Source organism: Herpailurus yagouaroundi, unplaced genomic scaffold (genome assembly GCF_014898765.1).
Source record: "Herpailurus yagouaroundi ecotype Mexico unplaced genomic scaffold, PumYag 77, whole genome shotgun sequence".
NCBI lineage: Eukaryota > Metazoa > Chordata > Mammalia > Carnivora > Felidae > Herpailurus > Herpailurus yagouaroundi.
In genome coordinates, this window is record NW_024412388.1 from 62,054,770 (window position 1) to 62,075,241 (window position 20,472).

At 35.7% G+C, this 20,472-nt stretch overlaps 1 long non-coding RNA gene across 1 annotated transcript in view; it reads right to left on the reverse strand.

The window, feature by feature from the left end:
* Nucleotides 1–6,212: 6,212 nt before the first annotated feature.
* The window catches only part of LOC121027315 (uncharacterized), a 79,749-nt gene continuing 65,489 nt past the window's right edge, over nucleotides 6,213–20,472 (reverse strand). Inside the window, exon 3 of the long non-coding RNA XR_005788662.1 lies at nucleotides 6,213–6,308. This is a non-coding gene — a long non-coding RNA (uncharacterized LOC121027315). The remainder of the gene's footprint in view (nucleotides 6,309–20,472) is intronic.

Sequence of the window (20,472 nt, forward strand, 5' to 3'; positions counted from 1 at the left end):
GACACAGGAGTACTGATGCATAGGGGCACTTGTACCCCAATGTTCATAGCAGCACTCTCAACAATAGCCAAATTATGGAAAGAGCCTAAATGTCCATCAACTGATGAATGGATAAAGAAATTGTGGTTTATATACACTATGGAATACTACGTGGCAATGAGAAAAAATGAAATATGGCCTTTTGTAGCAACGTGGATGGAACTGGAGAGTGTGATGCTAAGTGAAATAAGCCATACAGAGAAAGACAGATACCATATGGTTTCACTCTTATGTGGATCCTGAGAAACTCAACAGGAACCCATGGGGGAGGGGAAGGAAAAAAAAAAAAAAAAAGAGGTTAGAGTGGGAGAGAGCCAAAGCATAAGAGACTGTTGAGAACTGAGAGCAAACTGAGGGTTGATGGGGGGTGGGAGGGAGGAGAGGGTGGGTGATGGGTATTGAGGAGGGCACCTTTTGGGATGAGCACTGGGTATTGTATGGAAACCAATTTGACAATAAATTTCATATATAAATAAAAAAAAAATTAAAAAAAAAAATAATAAAGCAAATACACCTTAACCTCAAAGAGGTTTCCATAAATGTATTAAGAAACAGAATTCAAACAGAGGCAAAATTTAATTGAAATTGGGTTCAGCTTAGCTGGCTGACTCTCATTGGACCTTCCCATATTAGGATAAAATATAGTTGATCTAGCGAGAATTCAAACATCATGATACTTCAGATCCCCTAAATACTGACCACAGCAGCTAGGAACGAAAGAAACAACAGATGTTGAATAAGACAGGTTTCAGTTTCAACTCTGCCAATGACGATCTACCTGACTCACTTTGGTCAATTCATTTAACTGAACCTCAGTTTTCCCTCCTGTAAAATGGGGATAATATTCCTGTCCTGGATAATTCAGAGATATTTTGAGTAACAAAATAGCACAACAGACACAGAAGTTCTTGGTAAAGTGCCACATAGCACACAAATGTAACCTAGTTTAAAACCTTTGCCCCATACTCCTGAGAGAATTCAGGACTCTGTAGGTATTATGGAGATACTATTAATTTTAATTTACAAGCAATTACAGCAAACTTGCTAATCTGATTCTTAAGTCTTTAGCAGTTTAAAGGTAGAAAATTGGAATGAGGCAGAGCTACTTGATTTTCCATAACACAATAACTATCATGTATTCAGTCTTACTATATACTTCAATTGTAGCATAATTTTACATAAGCACAGGGCCAGTAAGACAAAGGGACACCTGATAGCCTAACAGGAAACAAGGAAACAAGCTGTACTCATCAGCTACAAGATTTAAAAAGTCCAGAAGACTGACAAATGAGCTATTTGTACCCTGATTGGTTTTGTTTAATCACAGCAAGATACAGATGATCCTGGAGAAAAGATAAGTTTTATAAATGTTTAGTGTATTTATTTAAGAAGGTAGAAAGCATTGTAACACTGATTTAGGGAAGTCTCCGTTAAAAAATGGCAAATAAATCCTTTGGTGCTTAAAGTGATTAAAAATAAAACCATCCTGCCATTAATATCAGGAAAAGATAAGCCTACTTTATTCAGATGTGCTTGGTAACATAAAATGCCTGATTGCCAGGATTGCTTTGTACTTCTTTCAGTGCTTATTGTATTCAGTTTATAGAGCGACTCCATCTCTAGTAATTTCAGTCAGCAATCCACTAATCTTATGTTACTTACATACATATCTGTGACAACCTTCCTACATGTATTAATCTTTATGACAAAACAGTATAAAAATTTTTTAAATTGTGTATTGAGAATAACACTGCTATAAAATGATAGCATAATATTTCAAAAAGCCACCCATAATTTTGTTCATATCTTCCACCCTTCATTATTCTATCTCTATATAGTGCCACTATGTCCATGATTCCGTTTCAACTCCTCTAGAACAAAAGAGCAAATGACCTCAAATCCTCCCTCCTCTCTCTTTCTCCACAAACTCGCAGGGTTAAGAATAGTCTATTCTTCCTGCAGAAGGAAGGGTCAGGAACTGAATCTTGTTGAGGATACCCTTTGAGACAGATTTATACAGATGAATATGAGCTAGCCAGGTTGAAGAGAAGGGAAATGATATGACTTTGATTCTTAATAATCCCTAGATATCTACTCATGCATGTGTTATGAGCATTTTATGAATTGCCTGCTCCAGACTGACTGGTCAAGCAGGACAACCTTGGTCTTGGCTACTTGAAGTTGTAATACCAGCTTGCCTGAGAGTGGGTGTGACACAGAGCAGGGTGGATGGAAGGAAAAATACATAGCTTTTGTTTATCTGCCACTAAGATACAACACTGATTCATATACAAATATATTATATATATGCATATATACACACATATACATATATATTATATTATTATTAAGAATCGGGACCATTCCCTAGTTACAAAGACAGAGTGGTATGTCATCTACACTGATACTGAGAATCCCCTCCTATCAGAACAGCCCCCTGATTTTCCTCTGAGAATTCTCCTTTGCTCTCTTTGCCCACATGTTTTTGAGGGCGTTAACCCTTGAGGCATATAAGTATGTGGCCCAAGGCTTCCTACTGACAGCATTTCATACTCCAGGACAGTAAAATATTTTCTGGAATGGAGCTGTGTGGAAAGGAGCTCTCTTTTTCCTATTATCTGTAGCTTCTTGTGGCCATCTTGCTCTACGTAGCTGGGATCTGTCTGAATCAGATAAGCAAGACAGATCAGAGGCAGCTGAAGCCAAGATTTGAAGAAAGATAGATTTGACTACATAATTGAAGCATCTGTCTTCCCTGAAAATGGATGTGGACTATTAGTTATTTGAGCCAAATCATTTCCTTTGATTCATAAGCCTATTTGAAAAAAAAAATGTTTATTTATTTTGAAGGACAGAGAGACAGAGCGTGAGTAGGGGAGGGGCAAAGAGAGAAGGAGACAGAATCTGAAGTGGACTCTAGGCTCTGAGCTGTCAGCACAGAGCCCAATGTGGGGCTTGAACTCATGAGCTATGAGATCACAACCTGAGCCAAAGTAGGATGCTTAACTGACTGAGCCACCCAAGCCTATTTGAACTGGGCTGTGGTCACTTGACATCAAACATCCATCTTTAATGCCTTTGTTTTCATGTCGTTTTCTCCTTTGAGCTGTAAACACTTCAAAGTCAAGGATTATATCTTAAAAAACTTTCTATATTCATTAAAAATGTATTAATCTATATTAATCTCCAGTCTAATAGTCAACAAATGCTTTTAAATGGAAGACTAGAGAAAAAATATGTAGACACGTACACACAGAAACTGGATGTTGTTGAAAGACCCATATGGCAGCAATATAGATTTGACACTATCTTGACTTTTCAAAACTTGAAGTAAAAATTTTAAGAAATATAAGTATATTCTTATGGAATTCAACAAACATCATTTGTGATTCCTGGGATATGAAGCTTTCAAAATTTCTCTTTTCCTTTTCTTCTTCTCCTTATTCATCAATTACTAATTAATTAATTAACTTATGTGGAGGTGTTAGAAAGTATACAAAAGTGTTTTAATTATTATTACATATCTGACATAGAAAACTTAATGGCAAATCAATTGATAAGGAAAAGGTGCAGGTTAATTAAGTGTCACTTTCGGTAGTTATTGGCCCATTTACTTAGAGAATATAGATTATGCACAATAAGGCATATATAAGATTCCAAACTAAAGAAACAGATTGTTCAACTCCATTTATTGAAATTTTATTACCAGAGTGTACTTGTTTGCAGGTTTTTTTTCTCTTCAAAACCAACCATATTGTAGTAAAGGGATAGTTTATCATGCCATTTTGAACCTCTTCCACAGCCAAACATCCAGAATGATGTCAACTTTAACAGATGTCAACCACTAGTTCAACAAAACAACTACAAGTAAATTGACAAAATATGAAAGTAAATTGAATAATAAAATACATTTACTTGAATCTATGTTTATACTTTCCTGTAACCATATAGAAATATTTTTATTTGGCCACTTTTTTACATCAATACATAAGTCCCTTTTAGTTTTTGTGGGTCTGTCATGAGGCTAGATCATTTCAGAGATGATAGTACCGAGAATTTCTAGTGAACATGAAGAAGAAGGTACTTGTTTAAGATGTTTCTTGTCCAATGAACTATGTAACTAAACCATAACTCCACCATATTGTTCTTTTCTATATTTTCTGAGTCTAGGGAATGAGAAAAGATGATTGTTGTTAAATCTTTAGTTTGTCACATCTCCCTACAAAACATGGCCACAGACACGCTATGGCATCGCTCCATAGCTCTCAGTAGAGAGAGAAACACATACATTAAGATAAGAATGAGATTAAGGAGTTTCTTGTGGGAAATAATTTTCTAATTTATTTTACGAGGGAGTACAGTTATCGTGTTAGGAAATTCAATAGATTATGAAGTGTGAACTCTTGTAACTAAACACTAAAAATGTTTATTCATTGAAATACCAGTAATTTATATAATTTTCTGAAATTTTAATACATTAAATTCACGAGTATAAAATTAAAATATGGTATAAGGGAGTGATTTGTGTGACTTTTATTTCTTTGTTCTTTTCAAAAAGGACAGTATTCAAAATTGCTATCTTCTGCTTCATTGAAAGTTGTCTTAGGGAATTCTTTCATGCAAAGTCTCATATATAGTCTCAGCTTTCTTTTTTAAAATTTTTTTCTTCAACGTTTATTTATTTTTGGGACAGAGAGAGACAGAGCATGAACGGGGGAGGGGCAGAGAGAGAGGGAGACACAGAATCAGAAACAGGCTCCAGGCTCCGAACCATCAGCCCAGAGCCTGACGCGGGGCTCGAACTCACGGACTGCGAGATCGTGACCTGGCTAAAGTCGGACGCTTAACCGACTGCGCCACCCAGGCGCCCCTATAGTCTCAGCTTTCTAAGCCTACATGTGTTGAGGAAATTAGGAAATAAACAGAATATCACAGCGCAAATAAAAAATCTGACTATTTTATGTCAAAATTGTGAAATCACACAAAACTGTATAAAACAATGGAATATATTAGTCAATATCCTTTTTCTCATGTCCCTGATATTTTTCCAGTAAGGAAGTTAACTGAACCCTGTCAGACCCCAGGTGCTATGAGAGACATTTTCACATATGTTTAGGTACTGCCCCTGCTTAGCAAACCCAAGAGAGAGCATTTTCTTCTCTCTACATGAAAAGAGAATGAGACTCAACCAAAGAATAAATAAACAGCTTTTTACAAGATCACAAATATATTAAGCAACTGCAGAGGGACTTAAACCCAGTTCTGCTAACTTTAAAACCTATTACTTAAGGATTTGCTTTTGGTTGACTAGTTTTTCAAGTAAAAATACTACCTCTACATGCCAGAAACCAGAACTCTGCTGTCAGAAGTCTCTTACAAATGAAAAATGCCATCATTCTTTCCCTTCCTCTTTTAATAGGTCATGTAATTTACCTACTGATATATACTAATCGATATTTATATGTATCAGTATATAAATATATAAAATAAAATGCTTCTATGCATCTTTTATTCTTTTAACTATATCTCTATGTGTTCCAATAATAATAATAATAATAATAATAATAATAATAATAATAGATATTTATGTTTCAACCAGACAAATAATAAACAGAGTTTAGGTTAAAAATCATCAAGCATTAATTACTTAAGTACATATTGAGGGCCCAGGAAAAAGTCCCAGTGCTCTGGGTCATTAGAAAGTATCCTCTGGTCCAGTCCCTGTTTTGAGTATCACTGCATAAACAACTGAAACATGCAGTGTATAATTAAGTGATGAAACATATGGTATGAGTTATAAAAGCTTTAGGGATTCAGAGAGATCAAGCAATGAACTTTCCCAGTATAAAGGTAAGGAAGTGAAGCATCTCTTAGATTTGGTGGTCTTAATACCGTACTATGGAACATTATTCTTCTCTAGGGTGTACTAGAATTTCTTATTTTAAGAAAAGCAAAATTTTCAGTAGGGGGAAAATTCAACGGGAGACAATATCATTGTGATGACTGTTAAAATAAGCATGAAGTCATAAACTGAAGTACAGAAACCACCAGTTTCCTTTATTAAAATTAAGGAAGAATAAAGAAAGGCAATATCTCTGTTGGTCTCCTGTGCTTGCACTGGATCAAATCTAGCAAGGGCACCATATGAAAAATGGCCACAGCGTACGTAATTACCTTTCATAATTACTTGGAGATCTGCAGCAACAAGAGAATCTCGCATGGGTCCATTTGATTTCTGCTCCACAATTAGGTGTGCAATCAAGATTTCCCTTAGAAAACAAACAAGCAGAACTGTAACTAACAGACAACAAAGGTAGTCACTTCTATGGCCCAAAGCCTTGCATCCAGAAAGACTATTCGTTAAGGAAACTAGTTCCAGACTTTCGTGTCCACAAGAAGTTCTCCTCAGAGTCCCCCAGTTTAAGCACATGTGTGGTCTAGGAGAAAGGATGCCTCTGTTCCTCTAACTCTAATCAACAAGATCAAGGATATAGCCACACACCATGTGACTTCCCAGGCTGTTGCTAGTTGGTACCAGGAAAAAGTTAATTACAATCAGTGAAACAATGTGGCATTTCATTTTGCAATCATGAATCATTCTCTGTCTGGTCTAGACTCCTGAGATTCATTTTCATAGTAAACTGATCTTTAGAGTGTCAGACTGTGATTAGTGATAGTGACACATTTTACAGATTGGGTCCTCAGAGCTGTGCCTACCCTGTTGCTATGGAAAGTTTGGTAGAGATCTTGGTGATAATAATCTTGACATTAGAAAAACTGGCATAAAAAATTAAATATGTACCTCCTTATAAAAAAATTTGACCAAGATTTCAATCTAGAATAGCTAAATGCTTCTTAGCAACCTATATAATTGAATTATAATAAATTATATATAGATGGGACCTACAGGTTTGTGAATTTATACTTGTGTGTTTGTGAGTTAATTACATTTACAGTTTACAGTAATATTTGAAAGGTCACACTCTAAAAAATAGTTATTGACTTGTTAGGTGTACATACCAAATATTCTGAATATTCCTAATGTGTTCTTACCTGTAAAAATGCAACATACTTAGAAATTTTTTTAATGTTTATTAATTTTTGAGACAGAGAGAGACAGAGTGAGTGCAGGGGAGGGGCAGAGAGACAGAGAGAGAGAGAGACACAGAATCCGAAGCAGGCTCCAGGCTCTGAGCTGTCAGCACAAAGCCCAATGCAGGACTCAAACCCACAGACAGTGAGATCATGACCTGAGCCAAAGTAGGGCATTTAACCAACTGAGCCACCCAGGTGCCCCACTGCAACATATTTTTACAGAAAAGCATTATAGATAAAAGGAGATTGTGAGGAAGAATTTGTAAGATTTACGATACTGTGGAGAATGCCATGGGTGAACCAAGGCAAGTGCCATTATAATAAATCCCTTTGCATCTCTTAAGAATGTTCATGGTTTCTGTGTTTGACAGGGTATTCATAGTCTTCCTGTAACTTATTAGAAGGATATTTAAATTCCACTCTGCTACTATGAAGAACAAGCTATTGAAGATGAACTCCTGCTGGTCTTCTTTTAGACATCAAGTTTTGTTCATCACACAAGAAAGAAAACTCACATTGCAGGGGGAAGAAAGAAATGAGTCCTTCAAGTCATAAGGAGAAAAACACTTGAAGGAAGTAGTTCTTACCTCTTTCCTCAAACATATAAACACAGTTATGGGACCAGGGCATTTACTCTCCAAGTATATGGTTAGAAAATGGGATTTAATGTGTGGGGGAAGGTTGGGGGAGGGATGCAGTTATATTAACTTCTTTTTGCAAATGTGTATTCTTAGGAAGAAGCCTGTAGATCAGAATTGTGTGCAAATTTTTTCTATCAAGAATGAAAAGCTCCTAAAGAGTTTTCCTATGTACCTTTGTGCATTGCACTTAGGATAAGAGCTGCTGTCCACGACAAAGACTCAGACTTGGAGACTTCAAGTCTCATGCCAGACATTAACGTTAAAAATATAAAACAGGGGCTCCTGGGTGGTGCAGTCGGTTAGGCGTCCGACTTCAGCCAGGTCACGATCTCGCGGTCCGTGAGTTCGAGCCCCGCGTCGGGCTCTGGGCTGATGGCTCAGAGCCTGGACCCTGTTTCTGATTCTGTGTCTCCCTCTCTCTCTGCCCCTCCCCCGTTCATGCTCTGTCTCTCTCTGTCCCAAAAAAATAAATAAACGTTAAAAAAAAATTAAAATATATATATATATAAAACATAGGAATTTTAGCACATGACCATTGAAAGAAAACGGTGCATGCCATTTGAAGATAGCTGAGGCTTTACGTAGCACCAAGTTACGTGCAAAAATAAGTCAGTCTTATGGTGCTGACACCAATCCTCTGGAAAACCTGAAGATGTGAACGTTGAGGAGTAAATTACAGCACTAGTAAAGTTAACCTGGTAGAGTCCAGAATGGCATATGCAGCAGAGAAAAAAGCAAACAGAAACAGTTCATGCTGTTATAATTGCTACAATTTCACTGACAATTTAAATAAAATAATTCAAATTGCTGCAATTAACACACACATAGAATTTAAAAGATGGTGGGTGACCTCGCACAAAACATACTGTGGAGTCAGCCCTCCTCCAAAGAATTAACCTTCATAAATCATTTGCATCCAAAGGACGCCTGGCTTTATGCTCTGCAAAATTTATCGGCACAGGAAAAGCAAAGCCCCTAAATGAGAATGCCATCAACAGCAAGCACTGTCTCCTGGTTTATTTCATCCATATGAATACACAGAGACTGGATGTGTTACATTCACACACTCCCCAGCTGAAAGTGGGATTTTGCTTTTTCTGCATGAGTGCCCCGCACAAACCTTTAGCTGTATTGCTGAGAAGTGAGTCTGATTCACGTTGACAGAGATTCCACTTTTACATGACTTCAGGGGCACAATACCATCTTGTCTGTGGTTTAGGTCTGGATAAAGGGCTCTTTCCATCAACACATTAGAGCACAGTAGCCACAAATTGTTATTTGAGATATGGAGGATATGAGTTCAATGTTTCTCCAGTCACCTGAAACCACATTTGAGACATACTATCTGGGACACATTGGAAGCCTTTTCTCTTATTAGGTCCGATTTATGCAAGCACAGAATGGGCAGTCCAAAGAATGATGATTTATGATCAAAAATTTAAAAAAAGTAACAGCTGGTTGAGTCTAATATGAGTGAACGATGACCTCTACTACCCTTGGCTCTGAGGTGTAGGTCTAGGAAATAAGGTAAGCCAGGTCTAGGAAATAATGTAAGCCATTTGAACTACTGCCTAATGTACAGGGCTCAAAAGCACTTTTAACATCTAAAATGTGTATTTTTTTTTACCCCTTTAAAAATAATCTCCACTCTGGAAGGTACTATTTCAAGATCATAAAACTCTTCTGACATTTTTTTCAAATACCAATTCTTTATACTACAAAGACAAAGGGAGTTCCATTCACCATTCACATTTTCCTTCAAAATTATCGCACTAGTTCTATGCTTATGGCTTGTATAATTTATATTGGTACATGTTTAGTCAAAATAATATTTAAACAGTAATGTCATGCTACATCCCATTTATGTGATTGTTATCATACCATTGCAATAGGAGAGTAAAAGCATAGCTAATAAAAGGACATAATTCAAGTCAGTTTGAAGGCGAAAGTAAAATTGTACCAGCTGTGGAAACAATAACTGAATTGGGAGGAAATTGTACCTCTGTGCAAGTTTTTCACTAAGTGATACTCTCAAATGGGGACAGCAATAAATGAAAGCATTACTTAAATTAGCATCCCCTCTCCAAAGAGAATGGGAGCCAGCCTATCAGGGACATTCTGTGAATAACCACAACTGGATCCAGAAGTCTCTGGCAGAACAAAATGGGAGGAGATATAAAATAAAGCCAGAGGAGCTGCCAGAGGCAGGTACCTTGTTTATAAAAAGTTCAAGTCCAACTGGGGGGGGGGGGGGGCGGGGAAGGGTGTTGGCAAACTGAAAGAAAATAGAATGCAAAACTAGAAACAATATCAGAATTACTGAATACCAAAACTTCATATGCAAATAAGTAGAAATTAAAGCATGTTCTTTTTGAAATAAGTACTCCTTAAAAGGCTGCCAAAGTCAGATTCTTAAATGGCTATCTGAATGTTAGTTGAAACTGCTTAAATGGTGAATGCTCAGGAAAAAAAAAAAAATTAGTAATTTATTCCCAAAGTGACCTTTTCCAGGCCATAATAAATCATCCATATATACTGTCTTTTTTCATGAACCTTCCGTTTAAAGAAGGCAAAAATGGAAGTACTGCTGAGAGCACAAGGCAGTCACGGACTCCAATAGGAAGCACATAAGCACTAATCTAACTTCTTGGCTGAAATTCATCATCGAAAGAAGTGCATGTCTTGTGATTACCTGCCCCAACTCATTCCTTCCTCATGCCTCACATTTCTGTTACCTTTAAGGAGTGGTGGGGGAGGGGGATAGAAGAGTCACTGTTCTTGACATTTGCATTTGAATCTTGAGTAAGAAAAGAGGTTTTTTTGTTTGTTTGTTTGTTTGATTTTTTTTTTCAACGTTTATTTATTTTTGGGACAGAGAGAGACAGAGCATGAACGGGGGAGGGGGCAGAGAGAGAGGGAGACACAGAATCAGAAACAGGGTCCAGGCTCTGAGCCATCAGCCCAGAGCCCGACGCGGGGCTCGAACTCCCGGACCGCGAGATCGTGACCTGGCTGAAGTCGGACGCTTAACCGACTGCGCCACCCAGGCGCCCCTAGAAAAGAGGTTTTAAATAAATAAACAAAATGATGATTGAAAACTGCATTTGTCCCATTGAAACAGAAGCCAAGGAATTAACTTTTGAATTGGAGTTTTGAGACTCAAAATATTCAATATTACTCTTACTGGAAAGTGAACTGCTTAAAAACACAGTTATTCTGGCAGTAATAGTAATGAAGACTTTTCATCTTTTATCACCTTGCTCCTTTAACTAAAGTGTGAACCTAAGAGCCCCAGGCTCCTCTAAATTCAAGGTTTAAATTTTAAAGAAAAACATCTTTGGGAATATCTACAACTCCATTATAGCATTTCATGCAATTCAATCCAACACACTCTGCATTGTTGTTTACAAATTATGTGATCCTCAGCTACATTTATAAGACTGAATAGTCAGCCTTTGAATCAAAAAGCACAGACATGAGAGTAGGATTATATAAGTATATTAATACACTTAATATATATTTTTTTGTTTTAAAAATTAGGCCAGTCACAGCCAAAACACAGCAATGTAAAAATTCTCATACCCAATAGAGAGTTTAAACAAAAGATAAAACCACATTTCACATTTTTTATGAATGACTGAATTTTAAATTTTAAGTGAATGGTACTTAAAATTCCCAGAATGGAAATGGGTTACCCACAAGCCACTGTCTACCATCATTCTATAATTACAAAACAAAATACCACAAAGTAAATGAGGTTGATAATTTGTTATAGTATTATAGCATCATAAGTATATTGACAATTTGATGTTATACTCCGTGTTAAAATATGTAGATATAGTAGAGTCTAAACACAATTTAAACAAACTTATATGTAATATTCAGCTTTAAAGGGTGTTTTTGCTAAAGGAATATAGATCAGCAAATAAGCAACAAAAACAGTAAAAAGTCTGAAACTAAAATATAGATTTGAGTCATCTTCAGAATGCATTGTTGATTTCACACTATCCCATGAGAAGAAGTACCCAGATCACAACAGATCTCATAACCCTGTGCAGCCACTAATGGACAATTTATTGACATGAATTTCTGTGACAGCATGCAGTGTTGGAAAGGGAAGAATGAGCTGAGGTCCATGACTCTCACTGGAAGTGAGTCTTTGCCTTGATTGAGCATATTGTACGCGGTCAACCAAAGCGCAAAATATTTCTCGAAATGCATTTATGACAAACTGAATACAGAGGAAATGGGGAAAAAATCCAAGAATCTATATGAACTAGCGGTACTAGCAGAAATAGACGGTGAGGAGGAAATTTTTCAATTTGACCAGAAAAACTACTGCCCAGAGAGAACGGTTAAGAAAACTAGAAGCACAAAGGTGTCAAAGTGGAAAAAGTAACCTTTAAATAGCGCTGGAGAGAAATATCAGAGGACTTAGAATAAAAGTATTCAGTAACCCACTACATTTCTTGTTAATATTTTATTTTCTTTAAGGAATATACTTCAGAAATCCCTTACATGAAATGACAAAAGTATGTCTGCTCTTTTTGAACAATGTGTCTCTCAAAGCATTATTTATGAATTATTTAATTTTTCTTATGTGTTCATATAGTGAATAATGATTAGGCAATAACTTAAAAGGAAGAGTTGAAGTCCAATAAATTGTTCCATCCTTCACTTATTAATATACATCTTAGGAACAAATAGCTCGCTTCAGTTCAAAAACTGTTGTAAGGTGTGGGTCCAATACCTGCACACTGCAAGGACTTTGTTCTCCCTTAAGGAGTATATTTGCAGTGGTAGCTTACCTTTATTTTAACCACTTTAATCTGATTCCTTCTACCACAGGGCAACAAGCAGAAGCCTTTTTATGCAAATGATTGGGACAAAGCTGTGATGAAAAGTCTGCATGTAGGAGTAAAATTGTAGATTTTTACCGACTGGATTTTTGTGCCTGGTGAAACCATTGCAGTTCTATTGATCACTTTCTCTGCATGCACCAGGATGGCAAGCTGCACCAGATCTTTGGGATCTGTTGTGATCACGGATTGTGATCAGGGGGCATTTCCATAGCACTTGTACACATCTCACTTTAAAAAAACTCTGTGATGTTGATCACTGTACAATGTAAATGATGAAAGGAGTAAAAACTGAGTCAAAGAGCAGTGAAATGAGTCATTCCAGTTAAAGCAGAATACAAAGTTTGATTCCCAGACACCTGCTGAGGCAACTCTGACTCAAAGGTAACAACTTTTCAAATGAAATTTCACTAGCTATTCATTATATATGGTGAACAAGGGGTAATTGATTAAGCAGACTCTTTGGTGTCAAGCAGTGGGAAGCAAGATGTTTGTGACTAAGGAAGAAAATGCAGAAGGAGAGAAGAGTCAGGTCATATGCATTTTTTTAAACATGTATTCTATTTTTGAGAGAGAGCACGGGTGGGGGAGGGGCATAGAAGGAGGGAGACAGAGGATCCGAAGTGGGCTCCATGCTGACAGCAGCAAGCCTGATGTGGGGCTAGAACTCACAAAGCCTGAGATCATGACCTGAGCCATAGTGAGACACTTAACTGACCCAGGTGCCCCTGCATTTTTAACTGTTGTAAGTCACACAGCAAAAAATGTCTATTTGTGTATAATCATACTGGGGATATAGGGACCACACTGCATCTACCAACAAGAAACTAGTTTGCTTAATATAGCCTAACAAGTCCTAATTGGAACAGGCAGAAGAAATATGTGCGTACAATACTGTTTTCCTAATGATAGAAATGCAACTGGCTATTAGCCAGATTGTTACTGTTTCCTTTACTGAAGCTTGTAATCCCCTGAAAGAAAATGGATTTAGCACTTAGTATTATACCAGGCATTATTTCCCAGGAACACAATCTTCACTAGCTTGCCTCTAAACTTAGAACTCCCACGTATCTCTATTCACTTCTCACCATTCCTACTGGCACCACCACAGGCCAGTATCCTCGCAATGCTCACCAAGACTTTTTCAATAGACTAGTAACTAGGCCCCTGGAAGAGGTTCTGCAGCATTTGGATCCAGTCTTCACACTACAACCAGATTTAGTTTTTTTTTTTTTTTTAAATATTTATTTATTTAAATAATCTCTACCCCCAATGTGGGGCTTGAACTCATGACAACGAGGTTGAGATTTGCATGTTCTACTGACTGAGCCAGCCAGGTACTCCCAGTTAACTTTTTCAAATATCAATCTGATAGCCTCCAACAAACCCCACTATTAACCTTCAATAGCTACTTTGCTCATAAGATTAACCTGACCTGTAAACCTCTTGATAGCCTGGTCAACCATGTACACCTCAATATGCATAGCTCTTGCACTTCTCCATGCTCCAGGCACACTGGGCTTATTCAGTTCTGTGAATGTCTATGCTGTCTCCCACTACTGGGCCCTCTTCCACACGCTTTTCCTCAGACTGGGATATTATCCATTATATCCACTTTCCAGCCTTACTTATGTTGTATTCTCCCTTCCAAGCTTACATTCAAGGTTTACTTCCTTTAGTTGTTAGGTTTTATCATAGTATGATATTGCTTTCCTCCAAAGCACCAATCTTAGAAGATACTTATATGTGCTTTTGTCTGAGTAGATCTTTGGAAAATGTTTTTCTCGTGAAATATGAAACAACACAGAAATGCACACAAAGCAGAAATGGACAGTTTATCACTCATGTACCCACCACATAAGACGTAGAATTTTGCATGCAGAAACTCATGCCCTTATCCAATTAGTGTATACTCTTACCACTCCTCCAAAGGAAAGCACTGATATGACTTATATAATGAATACTGTGAAAATTTTCACTACCTAAGCATGCATCTTTAAACAGTGAGTGTAAATTTGCCTATTTTTTGAGCATTCTAGAAATAATCATATGATAATTATTCTTTGTGTCTTCATGGCTGATAATGCAAGCCTTAGCTTTCCTATTCTTACTCAAAGTTGACTTCATAATATGTGGTTGCTGGTATTTCAGTGTAAACTTTCACCACATTTGCAACTTTCAACAACAACAACAACAAGAAAACACTTCATTGGAATGCCATTAAATCTGTTGATAAATTTGGGGAGAATTGACATTTTGACAATATTGAAGTTTCCAATCCATTAATATGGTATATTCCTCCATTTACTAAGCTTTTCTTTAATTTATCATATTAATGTCTTATAGTTTTCAGTACAGAAAACTTTGACTTTTTTTGTTAGATTTATTCCTACGTGGGTTTTTTAATGCTATTGTAAATTATATCTGTTTTAAAATTTCAGTTTCTATTAATCTGTATAGAAATATAGTTAATTTGGGGTATTTACTTGTATCTAGGACCTTAATAAATTCAGTTATTGGTTTTAGTAGTTTTTTGTAGAGGCTTTTGGATTTTCCACATAAACGATGTTGCCTGTAAATAATGACAAAATTAATTACTTCCTTTCAATAATTATAATTCTATTTTTATTTTCCTGATTTATTGGTACAGCTAGGACACCAAATACAACGTTGTATGGATAAGAAAATAACAGACATCTACATTTTGTTCCAATCTCAAAGAAAAAGCTTTCAATAATTCAAAATTAGGTATAATGTTTACTGTAGGGTTCTAGTGATACCTTTTATCTAATTAACAGTTTCCTTCTGTGTCTAGTATGTTAATCATAGACAAGTATTAAATTTTATTTTTTCAACTATTAGACTGATTACATTAGTTGTATCCATTATTTTGTTAATATTTTGTATAGTATTGATATATATTCAAATGTTAAATCAATTTGCTTTTCTATCCTTCTTTTGGCACTGACACTATTATTCTTTTTATATAATAACCACATTTGGTTTGCCACTAATTTATTTAGATTCCTTAAAAATCTATGTTTATTAATAATATTGTTCTATAATTTTTCTTTGTTGTAGTGTCACTATTATTATTGTTACTGTGGTTATTCTGATCTCATAAAATAATTGGGAGTCTTTTTCTCTATTTCCATTTTCTGAAAGTATTTAGTTTCATCTGTCAGCGGATTAATCTGGGACTTAAGTTTTCCTTGTGATAATTTTCTAGTGCTTTAATTATAAATTTAATTTCTTAAATTTTCCATTTCTTACCATAGCAGTTGTCTTTTAGGAATTTTTCAATTTTATCTAAAAATTTAAACATACATCATAAGTGTTCTTGTTATTTATCATTTTAATATCATTAGAATCTATAATAATGTTACATTTTTTAATCCTTATATTGTGTATGTATGTGTGTATTTTTAATTTTTAAAAAATGTTTATTTATTTATTTATTTTGAGAGAAAGAGAGAGCATGAGCTGGGGAGGGGCAGAAAGGCAGGGAGAGAGAGAATCTCAAGGAGACTCCATGCAAAGACTGATGCGGGGCTCAATCCCACAAACCATGAGATCTTGACCTGAGCCAAAATCAAGAGTTGGACGCTGAACCAACTGAGCCACCCAAGTGCACCATGTGTGTGTATTTATTGCTTTTTATTAGCCTCACCAGAGTTTGTCAGTGTTATTAGTCCTTTCAAAAAAGCTCTGGGATTTGTTGATCCCTTTACATGTTTATTTTCTAAGTTGTTAATGTCTATGCTCAGCTTTATTATTTTCTTTTTTCTATATTCTGAAATATTATATTTTTCTAAAATATTTGTATTATTAGATCATTGATTTTGAATGATCTCAATTAGTCTAATTTCATAAGTTTTAATGTACGTTAATTTTATTATTCTGCTAAAAATATTTCATTACTTCCTTGACTATAGACATATTTCTTATATTATTTTTTTATTGATTTCTAGATTAATTGACTTTTGAACAAAGTATACACTCAGATTAATTTTTGAAATTTATGGATATTTGTTACTTTTTGTAAAGGTTTCATATACATTTGAAAAGAATGTATATTCTTCAGTTCTCAAGTACTTTATGCTTTGTACATTAGGTCAAGTTTATAAATTATGTTGTGAAAATCTTCTATATCCACACTGTTTATTCTATTAGTTACAAATAAAGAATGTTAAAATATCCTATCACAATTGTAGACTTACCTAATTTTTCCATGTTTTCATGAATCATTGTGTCACATATTTTATTTATCCATTTTTTATTATCCATTTATACTTTTTATTTTATACAGTTTTCTTTACCCATTAATCAGTTTTCTTTATCCATTAATGTCCATCCATTGATGGACATTAGGGCTCTTTCCATAATTTGACTATTGTTGATAGTGATGCTATAAACACTGGGGTGCTTATACCCCTTCATATCAGTATTTTTGTATCCTTTGGATAAATACCTAATAGTGAAATTACTGGGTCATAGGGTAGCTCTATTTTTAATTTTTTGAGGAACCTCCATACTGCTTTCCAGAGTGGCTGCACCAGTTTGGATTCCCACCAGCAGTGAAAAAGGGTTCACTTTTCTTTGCATCCTTGCCAACATCTGTTATTTCCTGAGTTGTTCATTTTAGCCACTCTGGCAGGTGTGGGGCCATATCTCGTTGTGATTGATTTGTTTTTCCCTGATGTTGAGTGATGTTGAGCATCTTTTCATGTGTCTGTTAGCCATTTGGATACATTCTTTGGAAAAGTGTCTTTTGCCCATTTCTTCGTTGGATTACTTGTTGTTTGGATGTTGAGTTTGATTAGTTCTTTATAGATTTTGGATACTAACCCTTTACCTGATATCCTTTGTAAATATCTTCTCTCATTCCATTGTTTGCCTTTTAGTTTTGTTGATCATTTCCTTTGCAGTGCATAAGGTTTTTATCTTGATGAGGTCCCAATAGTTCATTTTTGCTTTTGTTTCCCTTGACTCTAGAGACCTGTTTAGTAAGAAGTTGCTGCAGCTGAGGTTAAAGAGGTTTTTACCTGTTTTCTAGGATTTTGATTTGGTCCTGTCTTACATTTAGGTCTTTCATCCATTTTGAGTTTATTTTTGTGTATGGTATAAGAAATTGGTCCAGGCTCATTCTTCTGCATGTTGCTGTCTAGTTTTTCCAACACCATTTGCTGAAGAGAGTTTTTTCCATTGGATATTCTTTCTTCGATACATTTTTTTCTGTATTTTACTTTGATCTTTTAGAACCTCCTGCAAACAGGATTTAAAAAAATTTTTGTCTGCCAATCTTTGCATTTTAAGTGAAATTAATCAATTTACATTTAACATAATTACTATGAGTATTTAAATCTATCATCTTACTGTTTCTATTTGATTTATGTGTTCTATATTTTTTGTCTCCTCTCGAGTTTTTGCTTGAGTTAGCATTACTTATCATTGTACTTCCTCCATCTATTTCTTGAAAGTTATATATTTCTTTACTATTCTCTTAATGATTAATCTGGAAAATAAAACAAATTTTGAATTATCAAAGCCCAACATTGTCATTCATACCTTTTTTCTAGACAATTCAAAGACCTTTGAACACTATAATTTCATTTATTTCTTACTGGACTTTTATGCCATTGGTATCATGTATTTTAATTCTACACATATTGTAGAACACTGAAACCACAGTTATTCTTTTTTTTTTTAAGATTTTATTTTGTAATGTTTATTTGGTGGGGGGGGGGGGGGAATGGAGCATGAGCAGGGGAGGGACAGAGAGAGAGGGAGACACAGAATCTGAAGCAGGCTCCAGTCTCCAAGCTGTCAGCACAGAGCCTGATGAGAGGCTTGAATTCACAAACCGTGAGATTGTGACCTGAGCTGAAGTTGGAAGGTTAACCAACTGAGCCACCGAGGTGCCCCCATTATTATTCTTTTATAAGGTCAATAACTATATATTTAAACTTTTCATAATTCATTTTGCCCACATTTTTATCTTCCATCTTATTATAGATTGAATGTTTATGTCCCCCCAGGATTAACTTGTTGAAGTCCTAATCTCCAATTTGATGATATTTGGAGTTGAGGCCTTTGGGAGGTACCTAGAGTTAGATGAGGTCATGAGGGTGGAGCCCTCATGAGGGGATTAGTGTCCTAAGAGACACCAGAGAGCTCTCCCTCTCTCCACACACACTCACTGAAGAAAGACTATGTGAATATACAGGGAGAAAGCACTGGGTACAAGCCAGGAAGAAAACTCTCACCAGAAACTGAATTGGCCAGCACTTTGACCTTAGACTTCTTAAGGCTGTAGAATTGTGAAAAATAAATTTCTGCTTTTTAAGCCACCCTGTCTTAAGGTATTTTGTTTTGGCAGTGCAAGCTAACTAATACATGTTTGGACTAATTTCCTGTCTGAAGCACATTTTCTATTATTTCCTTAAATGTGAGTCTGTTAGTAATTAATTTTCTCAGCTTTTGTTTTCCTGTAATGTCTTTTTTCATCCTCATTCTTAGAAGGTATTTCTATTTTAAAAGTTTTGGTTAGCAGCCATTATCCTTCAGATATTTATAATTGATATTCCTTTGTGTTCTACTTTCTTTTTTTCCTATTGCTAAATCAGCTCTTAGCATAATTGCTGTTTCTATAAAAACATGTCTTTTTTTTTTTTCTTCTGGCTGTTTTAAAGTTTTATCTTTGTTTTTGTTTTGAAACTAATTTACTATGTTTCACCCAGGTGAGAATTTATTTTTATTCCTTGGAGTTCATAGGGTTTCTTCAATTAATGACTTGATGTCTTTCATCAACTTGAGAAAATTCTTAGCCATTATCTCTTGTTTCCTATAACATATTATAAACTTCATGAAAGCAAGATCTATGTCTGCTTTTTTAGTCACTATTATATCATAGGACCAAAAGTGTTTCATAAGTGTTGATTTATCAAAAATTCTTCTGGGACTACATCTCAATACATTCTTCCCTAATTCTTTCTATTCTAATTTCAATATTTCTCCTCTGTGCCTGTCAGTATCATGTCCTTAAATACATTATACTTATTACACTGAGACCACAGTGTTTCTAAATCAAGGCACACATCTGTGGGTATATTCAGTTATACCTTGGGGGTAAACAAAGCTATGAAATAAATGTGGCTCAACTTTCAAAGCTCTTTGGGGTAGATATATTTTTTAAATAGTTAAGCAATCACCTAGGTAATTTGAAATATTTTTTATACATAACACAGATGGGATGGAATCAGGATGGTGCTAAGGAGTTTCTGTCTGCAACAGAGAACTTCTCTGGAGGGAGTGACTGGGCATATTCTTATGCATCTTATGTTTTACCTATTGACTTTGGATTGGATTTTCTTTTGAAAAAGGACTAAAATGCAAACTATGCATTCTTTTTAAAATTAAGGGGCATTTGGGTGCTCAGTTAGTTAAGCATCCAACTCTTGATTTTGACTCAGGTCATGGTCTCATGGATTCATGAGAATGAACCCCATATGGTGCCTTGCACTGACAACACAGAGTCTACTTGGGATTCTCACTCTCTCCTTCTCTCTCTCTCTCTCTCTCTCTCTCTCTCTGCCCGTCCCCCACTTGTTCACACACACTCTCTCTCTCACTCAAACAAATAAATAAACCTAAATTTTTTTTATTTATATATGAAATTTATTGTCAAATTGGTTTCCATATAACACCCAGTGCTCATCCCAAAAGGTGCCCTCCTCAATACCCATCACCCACCCTCTCCTCCCTCCCACCCCCCATCAACCCTCAGTTTGCTCTCAGTTCTCAACAGTCTCTTATGCTTTGGCTCTCTCCCACTCTAA